The sequence below is a fragment of the Tachysurus fulvidraco genome, chromosome 18, assembly GCF_022655615.1.
Source record: "Tachysurus fulvidraco isolate hzauxx_2018 chromosome 18, HZAU_PFXX_2.0, whole genome shotgun sequence".
In the NCBI taxonomy this organism is placed as follows: domain Eukaryota; kingdom Metazoa; phylum Chordata; class Actinopteri; order Siluriformes; family Bagridae; genus Tachysurus; species Tachysurus fulvidraco.
Window position 1 is genome coordinate 9,780,988 of NC_062535.1, and position 13,156 is coordinate 9,794,143.

Consider the following 13,156-nt stretch of genomic DNA (forward strand, 5'->3'; position numbering starts at 1 on the left):
AAAGGGAAAATAAGGTGTTTTCTTCTAGTATATTCTTTCCATTTGGCAGCAATTTTGGCAATGCACCGTGGCAATTGTTTTAATCCCTAAAATTTGACTGACGAGAACTTACACTATATATTTTTCAGGTAACTCCACCTACTGCTTGTGCAAAAGCCTCCAGAACTAATGTTAGACCATATATTCTATACAGGTAAGTGCAAAAAGCTTATAGGCAGCTGTTTTCTGGTGACATCATGTTGGTCATGGTTGCCGCTTGATTGACTCTTTTACTTAGAATTGTGGGGCTGACCAGATATGTGAGAGACCCGATATGCTGCAGTGGTGGCTCAAGTGGCTAAAGCTCTCGGTTGTTTATCGGAAAGTCAAGGTTCAAACCCTACGGCTGCCAAGCTGCCACTGTTGGACAACAGAGCATGGCCATTAACCCTCCCTGCTCTAGGGGTTCTGTATCATAACTGCCCTGACCTCCTCAGAAAAGGATTCACCTGTGCTGTAGTGTATATATGCTACGCCCCAATTTTATGTTGAGAGTTACATAATGCCTTTAGATTTTAAGTTGCACTCAAAGCATCTTTGATTAGAAAACCATCTTTGAGGAGAAAACCAGAGTACCTGGAGGAAACCCCCAAAGAAAATGTGAAATCCACAGGTATAGGATGGAGGCAGGAATTGAACCCCCAAGTGAGGGGATGCAAGACAATCCTAACTATTAACCACTAACCATTTCCTGCTCTAAATCTGCATCTGCAACAAGGCAACTCCACATAATTCTTAGGCAAGTACTATACAACGGCTTAAGATCTGCAGGAGGTGAAAAGTTATTTTACTCTATTATTCTTTCTCTTAAAACACTAGTCCCCTTTCCTTAAGCTTAAACCCTGACCCAGTCTCTGCACTTTCCGTTGTGAACTCCTTGCCAAGGCTGAGCCACTCCTGAACTGACTTGTGCATTTCTTTTATCTTTCTTGATATTGCTGGAGGACTAAGAACAAGACAGCAGAAATAAACAAAAGGATCTGTCTTTGTTAGGAGATGCTAGCAGCCACTTGGAGTTTCTGCCAAGGAAGTGAGAGGAGAGAAAAAGAAGCAGGATGCGAACTTGTAAAAAAACGTTATTTTTAAATAACAGAGATTCTCAGAGTGATATGCAGCACTGATTTCATCACAAAGGAACAATAGTTTCAACAAGCTTTCAGTGTCTGATTCCTTTTCTGTCGGTTTTATAATTGTGCATATCTATACATTATTCTGAGGTTATGCAGTAGATGGCACTCTACCTGCATTGCTTGGCAAAAGGGTTTTATCTGATTTTTGAAGCTTTTTTTTTTTTTTTTTTTGAGAACGTTTTTACTTACTGCTCTGTCCTCCATGCTGATGTGGGTTTTTTTTTTTTTTTTTTTTTTTTTTGTAGTCAGATACACAGTGAATAGGAAATAAATGTAAAGTCATGTTCAACGTGATTAGATTTTCACTCAACATATTATAAGCATTTTTAACATACTCAACATATTAAAAATAAAAACTAAAAAAACAAAACAAAAAATCAATGGATCATAAAGTAAATATCACAGATCAGGCAATGGGTGATTATTTTGAATCTTATAGTATTTTCTAATGAAATATTCAATAAGATTACAACATCTCTGTTTAGCCCACTACTGCACTTCCAGCAATGTCTTCTGAATCTGAAGTGACAGCATGTTTGAATCAGACACTGGGCAGCATGGAGGACCACAGAGCAGTAAGTCCACCCTGGGTGGAGTCCGATTTCCAAGTGTCCCAGCAGCTCTCTCTTTATAGATATTATAGACTAATTCTTCAACTTCTGGCAGTCTTACCTGGTTCTGTGGAGCAAATCCAAATAACGATTTGTAGCACAAATCAAGTATCTCACAAGCCATATTACAAATTATAATAATTTTTGATTCTTATTATTTTTCATTAAATCTTTGATCATTAATATATTTTTGCTACTGCTAATAAAAGTAACGTGCAATGCCACTCTTTTTTTTTTTTAGGTGTATTCTGAACTTCATAAAGGGATTCTGTTTCAATGCATCTGATGCAATCTATCTATCTCAAGAGAAGTAAATGAAAGTAATTCTTAAATTCTACACAAATGAAATAAAAAAGCTAAATTTGATTGAAAAATTCTTCATCTTCTTCTCCTCCTTCTTCTTCTTCTTCTTCTTCATCTTTGTCTTCTTCTTCATCAGCATTTACTTCAGTTATTTGCAGCATTCATTCATTCATTCATTCATTCATTCATTCTTGCATTTTGATTCTGTCTGGGTTCACAACTGTCTTTAAATAGCCTTGGTTACAACTCTTTGTATTTTGTGTAAGAAACCAAGTGAACCTCAGGCTCCTTTTTAACACTTAGCAAGGGTCGGAAAATAAATCAAGACATCAGGCAGTTTACTAATTCTGAAGTAAGCGTATTAGAAACAAAACACTTGATGCCAGGGAATAAACATCAGGGTGAGTCTCACCAAAATGATTCATAAAAGACTACTAGCTCCTATTTTTACAGAATCTACAGTACCTTCCCTTGCCAAAACCAAAATCTTTCTTTCCTTTCTACCTATCTATCCCCAACATAGGAGAAAAGGCACTCACCCCTACAGCCAGCCAATGGATAACACATTCGGAGGAAAGCACTACCTACAGTATGCTGTTCTGCATGTGTGAGCTCACAGATGCCCACAAAAGACAGTACTGTCACTGTGATTGACAGAAGAGAGAAAATAATGTCGTCTTTCACCACAGGGATCATGGCAGTCTGTTCTGTCCTGACTCTTTTAATGATTGTGACCTCATCCTTGACAGGAAACAAACTTTTGATCTAACAATGATTCAGCCATGTCCCACGGACTCTGCGTGGCTGTGGACATCGCTCGGCCCTTGAGCTCGACTGTGGACGTCATTTGGCCCCCTCTGACTACGCCGTCGTGTGCCTCGCTAACCCACCTGCCTTGCCATGTACCTCGCTCTCCCACCTGCCTCGCTGTGCATCGTTCTCCCCACCTGCCTCTCCTTGTGCCTCACGCCTCACTCCTGAATCTCGCCGGAATCATTGTTCCCCCAAACCTTTTACTTGCACCATGTGTTTCTTTTTACGTTTTGTGTTCACGTGTCTGCCCCACCCTTGTCTAATTCCTTTCCACCTCAGCACATGTTCCTCATGTGTCTAATTTGTCTCAGTATCTGTCTTCGTGTGCTCGTCTTGGTTTTTGAGATTCGGTTTGTTTAATTGTTCCCGGTTTTGTGTTATGTTCTTTGTAATAAAACTTGTTTTTAGCTATGCTTGCATTTGGGTCTGAATTTTATCCACGAATACACCAACGTTTTCTGACAGTACTGTAATCACTCAACCCCTGAAATCACAGTTGTCGCTGAAGTTTACTTACTGCTAAAGTTAGCTTAGTTAATGTTGAGATTTTTATGTTGACACATATAACGTTTTTCATTTTCTTGCCTCTCGGCAAGCACTTATTTGGATGCATTTATCCCGGAGGTTCGAAGATAAAAAGGAAGTGATTTAGAGTTAGCAGGTGGTATGCAGTGTCATTCAGCGAATCCTGCTTTCAGTCCATCATACTGAGAAAATGCATCAAAAACATTTTTCTCTCTCTCTCTCTCTCTCTCTCTCTCTCTCTCTCTCTCTCTCTCTCTCCCTCCCTCTCCTTCACATTCACATGCACCCACTTAGTCAGTCACAAAAGAAGCTTCTACTTGTATATTCTTGGAGACGATCATCTAAAGGCACAACCAGCCAACTTTTGACGATAAAAGCGAAAACCCATTAACAGCAATAAAACCACTACTCTCATTACCAGCAATAATTAACTGTTGCTTACTGACACCGCAGAAATCAATTACAGTCTGTGCCATAGCTGTGATGAAATTGGTCCAACTCAAACGCTCGTAAGGATCTCGCTGTTTAAAAGGGCAGTGTATATCTAGCATGCAAAGGATTGCCCTTCTTTTCAGATGCTATTAGTATTAATCACCAACCTGCAACAGTAGCAGGGATTCAGGAAAATAAATTGTCACCGCAGTGGAAGTGACAGTGCTATTTGCATGTTTCCTTTGAGAGAAAGTATAATTATCTCTCTTATAAGGAAATCGATTTGAGACCATGAAGGACTTCAGGAAACAAAGCAGTAAATCAGGGCTGCTGCAATGGCCAGTGAGTTCGGAGTGGTATGTGAAGGAAGGTGTTGCAAAAATCAGGATAAAAACTGGAAGAGAGTGAAAGCCAAAATCAGAAATGAAGAACTGGCTAACAATAAGGGGTACGCTAAAAAAAACTAGGAAACTGAAACTAGCTAAACAAACGCTAAGAGTGGCTAGTTAAGTCACACAAGAGTTTGAGACATATGGCTATATTTAGAGTCTGCATCCTGAGCCCAAAGATTATGCCAATATTTATGCAGTGAATGTTACTTGAGGCAAAGTGGCTAAGTGGTTAGCATGTGCACCTCGCACTTCTAAAGCAAGAGTTTTGAGTCTCAGCTCCACTCGGCTCGGTGTGCACAGCTTTCATGTTCTCCCTAAGCTTCTAAGGTATCCTCTGGGTACTACAGTTTTCTTCCATAGTCCAAAAACATGTGCCGTAGGCTTGATTTGTGTCTCTAAATTGTCCATAGTGTCTGAATGATGCGTGTAGTTGTGTTCTGTGATGGTGTGTTTGGTGTCGGTCTTGTTTGAAGGTGCATTGTGAGACGTGGAGTTCATGACCCCTGTGTGTGAGAGGTGTAGACATGACCCCTGGAGGTAATAAAAAACAATGAGTGCAAGTTTGGTTTCATTTAACAACATTGCTATAAAATAGCACTTGATCCAGCACAGCTTATTATTTAGCATTGTATTTTATTTTCAATACTGTATGCTTAATAAAGCCAGGAGATTTAAAATATATGCCCTGAAATGATGGTGTGTGCACTGTACAGTAGGTATGCTTGAGAAAACTTTTATTTTAGATTTTTAGATTTGTTGAATAAATATGTCACTTAATGGTTTGTTCATTTGAATGATAAGCTAGCCATGCACTGATCTGTCATGTGTAAAGTTAATGCTAAGTTTTGTGTAGGCTATATTTTAATCGATAATGAATGACTCTGATAAACAAGATGCCTTTTCTGCTCTGAATATGGCCCGAATGATTTGTGTGTAAAGAGTGTATATATTTGCCTGGTTGCACAATAATTGACCTTTCTTATTGTGTGTTCTTAATAACATTGAATAAGCATGAAAATATGCCTAATGTTAGACACAAAACAGCCCTGAACAAGGCATGTGTATCCATCCATCCATTCATCCATCCATCCATCCATCCATTCATCCATCCATCATCCATTTTCTGTACCTCTGTACCACATATTCTACACAATGTTGCAGAGAGCTTGGAATCACAGGGGACTCTGGAGACACACTGGACGGGGTGGCAAACCATAACAAGGCATAATCACACACACACACACACACACACACACACACACACACACACACACACACACACACACACACATACACTTTGGACAATTTAGTGATGCCAATAGAACCACTGTGTCCCCCTTGACATTCATTATTTCATTTCATTCCTGTTAGCTGTGACTAGCCTACAGCACAATAACCAGTAGGTCCCCTGTATGAGGTTTAAACTAATCAAAGAAAAAGGTTCACATGCAAAAATGAATAGTAGTCTCCTGCCTAACACCTGCTGGTGTGAGTGCTTTAACAGAACAGTGTGCATGCATGCATGTGTGTGTGTTCTCAGATTCTCATTTCACGAGAGGTCCAGCATAGTGGAAAAGGACAGCAGGGTCCTTTATGTGTGTTAATTGGCACAGAGGAGAAGGTCAGGGATAAACCAGTGGATAATTGGCTTGAACTAACAGGAGGAACACTGTGTATGACAGTGAATGCTGTTGTAGTAAGATCTTTGGCTGTGCAAAAAGAAATCCCTAGTCAAAATGTCAAGCATGGAATAAAGAGACATACTAAGGTATTGACTAGACATATTAATTATTACTCTGCTACTGTGCAATTTACATTTTATAATCTATAGGAGAGGAATCTCTGAAAGGACAAATTGATCTCATGCAAAATTAGCAGGAATTATAAGGAAAGAGAATTTTGTTGTTAGCTTTGCATCTGTCACTGATTCTCCTCTAAAACTCAGCAAATGTCTTCACTGGAAATACTGATACGAAAGAGAAGTCTGGGATCAAGGCGAAGAAGAAGAAGAAGAAGAAGAAGAAGAAGAAGAAGAAGAAGAAGAAGAAGAAGAAGCCTATATTTGTCACATATACTTTACAGCATGGTGATATATTTTTTCCATCACAATATCCAGCTTGTTAGGAAGTGGGTCTGCAATGATATAGTGCCCCTGGAGCAGAGAGGGTTAAGGGCTTGCCCTTATTTATTAGTGGCATTTGTGACTCAGTGGATACGAATCAGAAGGGTTGGGGGTTCACGGTCAAGCTGTTACTTTTGGGCCCTTAAGAAAGGCTCTTAACCCTCTCTGACATAACCATCAACCCATCTCCACACTATCACCTCAAAGTCCTAATAAGCTGGGAAAAAGTATTTCACTCTGTGGTACTGTACTTTATATGTGAAAAACATACAGCTTGTTCTTCTCTTCCTATCCCCAAATGGTTTACCATCGATATAATAATAATAATAATAATAATAATAATAATAATAATAATAATAATAATAATAATAATAATAATAATAATATTTTTATGATATGCCTTGGAATAAAATGTCAGCAATAAGTTGTCCATAATATAGAGACAAATTTTTGTCATACTTTGTCATACATAAGATTGCATCAATGCTTTTATATACTTTAGAACTTTAGGGTATTCTTTCATGAAGAATTACTAAAAAAAAAGCCACCACCTGAATTCCACAAACCCTTGCTCCAAATCCGATCGAATCCAGTTCAGACTTTATAACTTTCTCAACTCACCTGTTTCTACATATTTTTCAGCACAGCACTTGAGTTTCTGGTGCATTCACTTACAGTGTACAAGACGCTCATCAGGTATGTAATAATAGTTTTTGAGCAAGTGGAAGTATGGTTTTAAACTGTACGTGTATCAAAACTATACCGATATCAAATATGTACCGATATTTTGGATCGGTATCGGCGCCGATCCAGACATTTTGAGTGGATCGGGTATCGGTGGTGCGTGACCGATCCAAATCCGACACCCGTGGTCATGGGCGTCGGAACCATTATATGTTGGTGGGACAGGACCCACCGTCTCTATTCAGCGCATATGTCTTTTTTTATAACTATTATTTTTATTATTTAGCGCCGCCAGTTGAATCCATTCCGCTTGAGTTTTGCCCTAATAAATGAAACTCCATTCCACGTTTTACCTACAGCATTGACCACGCTCCTGCTTCCTGAAATCCATGGGCGTGGTGGTTGATTAATGAACAGCAAACATCATAAACTATTGCTTAAACCTATAAGAAAAATACAACTTATATATTAAATTACATTAATGTAAATGAAGATAATAAATTTTATAGGAAATATGTAATATAATAATGGCATTTGGCAATGGCATCTCTTGCCTATTCTTTCTCATTATTTTGCCTGACAATTATATTGTTAAAGATTTTACTCAAAACTGGTTCATGACCCTGGCCACCACAATCAAAAATTGTTTGCTTCAGATTTTGGATATTTTGCTGTTCCTCCTCCTCTTTCATACTTCCACAATTTTATAAATAAAAGAGAAACATTTTAGTGTCATGAGATGGAGACTGAGCCAGATGTAGTTTAATGAACAAAATAGCAGGCAGTCAAAAGCACTTTGCAAACTCAGAATCAGGGAACATGTACAAATCGGGCAATTGGCAAACAGAGCAAAGTAGGTCAGGCAAAAACGCAGAATTAGTAGTCAAAAATAGAGCAGGAACCCACATAAACTCGAGAACAAAGCTTGGCATAGTCAGAATACACATTGAGCTGATATATTGTGACAGAGTATTTCAACAAATCCTGGTGTCTGTGTGTGTAATTAAACACAGGTTTGTCTGGTGACTGTGAACGAAGAAGTGCGTTTGTAGGCCGCGGTGCATGATGGGAGTTTTCTAAACATATAGTTATTGATCTAAATATTTTTTTAGTTCAAATTCCAGCTCTGTAATATTCATGTCTTGTATTCCTAGGTATTTAAAGCCGGAATTAAACAATTTTTACTAAAGTAACATTTTATTTAAAAAAATAAAACAAATAAAGTGAAAATGTCCACTTTAGACTAATCATCCACAGATTGTCAATAAATTGAACATTATCAAGAAATTCAATGAATATTTAATTAGTTTTTGTTGTTGGCCGTGACAATGTTTATATTTAGTAGATATATATATACTTTAAAAAAAAAAAAATTATGATGATTAATGTCATTTGACATAATTTCATTTCCTAGGCTGACTAAACTGTAGTACTTTTATTCATTATATGTACAATATCCACTAATATAACCTTTAGAGGGATTATCAAATTATTCATTTGTTAAAACATGTGCAAATTAGTGCACTAAATGTTCATTATGTGCATATTTTAGTATCGTTTTTTAAACATATACTATCAGCCAAAATGTCTGGTATTTGGTGTAATATTTTCTCTTGTGTGTTTGAGTAAGATAATGAAATTTGCTCATGTATAATAACTCTGTCAATAACAAAACCGCCATAATAATGACTGTAATTTCAGTCTGAAGAAGATTTATAGAGTAATTGTTTTAAAAACTGTGATGAATTATTTAAAATTTCTGTCTTTAAGTGAAATATGATATATAATGGTATAAAAGTCAGGGATGGTTAAATAATATTGCTCTTACTAATTTGTAGTTGTGTTTTAAGTATATTCTTCAGGCTAAGAATTTAGTAACTATGAGAGAATATTTAGCAAACTGAGCGCTTTAACTACACATGCTATTTCCTTTATGACTTTCTCAGCCCCCTGAGGCTCGTGTTCTCTGCTAAACTCTAGCCATAGCTGCCACCCCTGAATCATATCTTACTTTGCAATTGAAAAAAACAAACAGGGCAAAAAAAAAAAAATGATACAAAAGCGTTCCATCATGTCACAGCCAAACACCAACACCCCTGTGTTTTCCAGACAAGACAGCCTGCAGAGACTGCCATCTCTGCATATTAATTTCACTTAGGACTCCTTTAGCTTGGCAGAAGAAGGGCTTTGCAAACATCAGGGTGATGCATTACTTCTCCAGTCCCTGAGGCGAGATGGATCTATACAGGGCTGCCGTTGCTAACCGCTCATCATTGGCAGACTTGTCTCAAGCTTTTAATTAAAACAGTCTAACTTCATTTCCTCCCAAGGTCATAGGTGATGTCATAGACCATATGGACTGATAAATCATTCAAACAAGAGAAGACTGACATATAGTCTGATAGATTCAAGTACTCGAAGTTTGATTGATCGTAGGTGTTAGAGAGGAAGAGACAACTCGCTGATCTCACCTTTGGCCACTGCTCTCCACCTTGGGGTAACCATGGGTAACCATCTGCCGTCATTTGGCTCAAACGTTGCAAATTTGCCCCGCTTATGTTGATTTCCTTTTTACAACATCAGAAGGATTTGGTCGTTTTTATCCTCACAGGCTGCTCGGGTTCTTGTTCAGTCTTTTGTCTTTTCTTCCACACCACCATAATGCTGTGCTCCCTCAACTGGCTTCCAATAGCTGCACGCATCAGATCCATTACACTGATGCTTGCCTACAAACCCAACATCCTCTTACCTCAAAGCTCTTATCGCTCCTCACACTGCACCACACTCCCTCAGGTCCACCAGCACTGCTCGACTGCTCCCACCATCTCTCAGGGTAACAGGTAGGCATACAGCAAGACTCTTTTCTGTTCTGGCATGAGGTGGTGGAATGAACTTCCTCTAGATGTCCGAACAGCTGAGTCACTAAGTGTCTGCAAACGATGGGTGAAGACCTTCCCCCTTACAAAATATTAAACTAGCCCAAAAGTGTTTTTTTTTTCTTCCAACAGTGTTTTAGCCTAGCAAACCGGTATTGTTAGAGACTTAAAAGCACTTTTGTACATTTCTCTAGATGAGTTTATCTGCCAAATGCCGTAAATGTAGGAAGGGGAAGGGAGAGCTCAAGCGTGAGCGACGTCTGATGTTGCTTATGAATGTTTTCACACCTGGCTTGTTTGAAGAGTTTATTTCGGAGCGTGTTTTCTCTGGTGGTTTGATTTACTTTTTATATAACGCTTGGTTTTGCCCTAACACAATCAGACCTAGACCACCTTGTTCACTGCAAATGAACAATGCAACAGTTCTTTTATGGTGAGAAAGCACTGACTGCAGTATGTAGCATTTTACATAGTGTGTACGGTTATTTAGTGCCGTGCAACTTGACTCGCAAACATGATAGATCTTTGGCGATGAAGAATTCTGTAGGTGCGCGTGTCATTGCAATTCAAAAACAAAACGCGCCCCTTGATTCCCATTCTTACTGATCAATTATATCCAATACAACTAAAAAGAAAACAGCAACAGCTGCTGATTATCCATCTTGATGGATCACCGATCTGCTATAACCAGAACCCTGGAACCTAAACAGTGAACCTCAATACTTCTAATGTCATCTAGCCCTTTAATTTCACTTTTAAAAATGTTTTTCAACAATGAATGAGAAACATGCATTTTTAACCTTTCAAGGATTCGTACTTTCAACAAAAGACCATTTTAAAAATGATTTTCCCTGTACTTTCAGATAGTGACCTTGTCGGTCAGCATCACTTTATCACTGAAAATCAAGCTCGAGAGAACTTTTTTCTTTTTCATCATTTCCGGGATATTTGGGTGATGCAACCTCCTGTTGAACTTTTATAGGTGTGAGTGTTGTGAAAGTTGGGTGACTCAGTATACAGTATATTATGTTCATGGACAGATCTATTATTAATTAAAAAAAAACCTGTGGGTTGAAATGTTAAATTGTAGTTATCCAGGATGTAAAGTCTGTTCTGAAATGATCATAGCTATGATGCACAATAGGTGATACAAAAAAAAACCTTTGAAAGTAAGAACCACGTATAATGCACTTATGTGCCGAGATATGTGCAGAGAAGTAGTGCAAAGATTAGGTCCGTGTTCATCTCTCTCTCTCTCTCTCTCTCTCTCCCTCTCTCTCCCCCTCTCTCTCCCTCTCTCTCTTTCTCTCTCCCTCTCTCTCTTTCTCTCTCACTCTCTCTTTCTCCTCGTCTTAATTCACATGAACTTTGATCTAGCCATAACTGTGTATTGTGTGAGATTAGATTAGATTAGAATTAGCCATCCTAAGCAGCTCTTGATTGCAACAATAACATTAATTTTTCTTTTGCAGCCTGAATTTTTATCCAATTTCTATCTATTATGAAAAAAATTACAGTGGCAAGGCACCAAAATCTCCTTTCGCAAGCATGTCGCCGTTATTCGTGAGAATCTGACACTCAGCAAACAGAAACCCCTAACTCTGATATATAGTGCCTCAAAGGAGCACTATGTTTTGACAGGCTATGATAAATGCTCTCTATTGTTCAAGATTAATCTGTATTAGGATAATGAGCATGTTTGACTTGGGGGAATTTAAGATCAGCCCTGTGATGTTTACAGCAAAGCTATGATCAGAAAGAAAAAAAAAATCTTTGCGGGGGTGCAGTGTTTGTCAGCTGGGGTGAGCGAGCTAGCCAGAGCTGCTTTTCAGTTCCAGTCTGGTCCAGGAAGTGATGAATGAGGTAAAGCAGGGACGATCCATCATGAGGAGGAGTATTAATTAATGTTGTAGGAAGGGTGCCAGCAAGGCTTGTTCCACATCAGCAGAAAAGAGACTTCTGAGTTTTTCCAATAGTGTCACAAATTTACCTTTTCAGCCATGACTGGAGCTAGTCAAGCAGGCAGTTGATGGCAAAAGAGGGAGAAAAAAAGGATTGTGTGATCGAATTTCAGCAGCTCGAATTCAAGTAAGCAATGGATTGAATTTTTTTGATGGCCAAGAGATTAAGTCAATTTTCACACAAGACATGGAGAAATGTGATGTTAATGGGCAGAGCATTACAAGTGGACCATGGAACAATGGAAGGAAGTAGCCTGGCCTGATGAATCACGTTATCTTTTACAAAACGTATAGCCAGGTGTATGTTTACTGCTTACCTGGGGAAGAGCTGGGACCAGGGTAGAATATGTCAAAAGGCAAGCCAGCGATTTCTGATGGTTAACCTTGGGCCCTGGTTCATGTGCGTGTTACTTCGACACCTACTGTACCACCTACTGTACCTAAACACTGTGGCAGACCAAGTGCACTCCTTCATGGCAATAAAACCCAAGCTAGGATGAATTTAAGTATGAAATATGAATTTAACAAAAAAGCAAAACAAGGAAAGGAAGAAAAAGAATAGCAACCCTACTTGAGTGTTAACTTGAATAATAACAAATATACATTTAGTATTAACATTTCAACTGTAATACTTATTTCACAGACGTACAGAACATACATTCAGCATCTTTGACTTCCTTTTGTTTCTTCTCTTAGACAAGACCATTTTTTACTCCTTGCCATTTTCACAGGCTATGAATAAAATAAACCTTCATTTGTTAACTATGTAATTAGCTGCAAAATTAAGCAGTCAGGAACAAAGCCCCATTAACTGCTTAACAAAACCTTGTCGTCTGCTTTAAATGCCATTTGGTGCATCACTGCAGGAGATGTACCGTATATGACTAAGCATTTTGTTGGCCTGTGCCTTTAGACTTTTGTAAAGTCGCTGCAAGATTTTTGTTTACTCAGGAGTGCGGCCCAGGCTCGTAAATCCTGATGTCTCTGTAGTATTTCACACGTTCCTCATTACGATTGGCTATATCCTGCATGATGGATTTGTAAAGCATCAGTCATTCTGCCCCAGCAAGACCACAGTGGATCAAATATCATAGAAGCAAATTACTAGTAGCTATCATCGCTCCTGGGGCATTTTAAAGATGACATTTATCATAAAGCCTCGTTTCTGACTCGCTGTTAAAGTATATCTCATTCTACAGTTTGGGAGGGAATATTTATGGCACATGATTACGATTATAAGTATAGTCAAGTCATTGACTGGGTAAGAA

General features: G+C 38.5%; 1 long non-coding RNA gene across 1 annotated transcript in view; it reads left to right on the forward strand.

The window, feature by feature from the left end:
• The first annotated feature begins 6,946 nt into the window (after window positions 1–6,946).
• Window positions 6,947–13,156, forward strand: part of LOC113648977 — a 55,120-nt gene continuing 48,910 nt past the window's right edge. The window contains exon 1 of the long non-coding RNA XR_003442043.2: window positions 6,947–7,063. This is a non-coding gene — a long non-coding RNA (uncharacterized LOC113648977). The remainder of the gene's footprint in view (window positions 7,064–13,156) is intronic.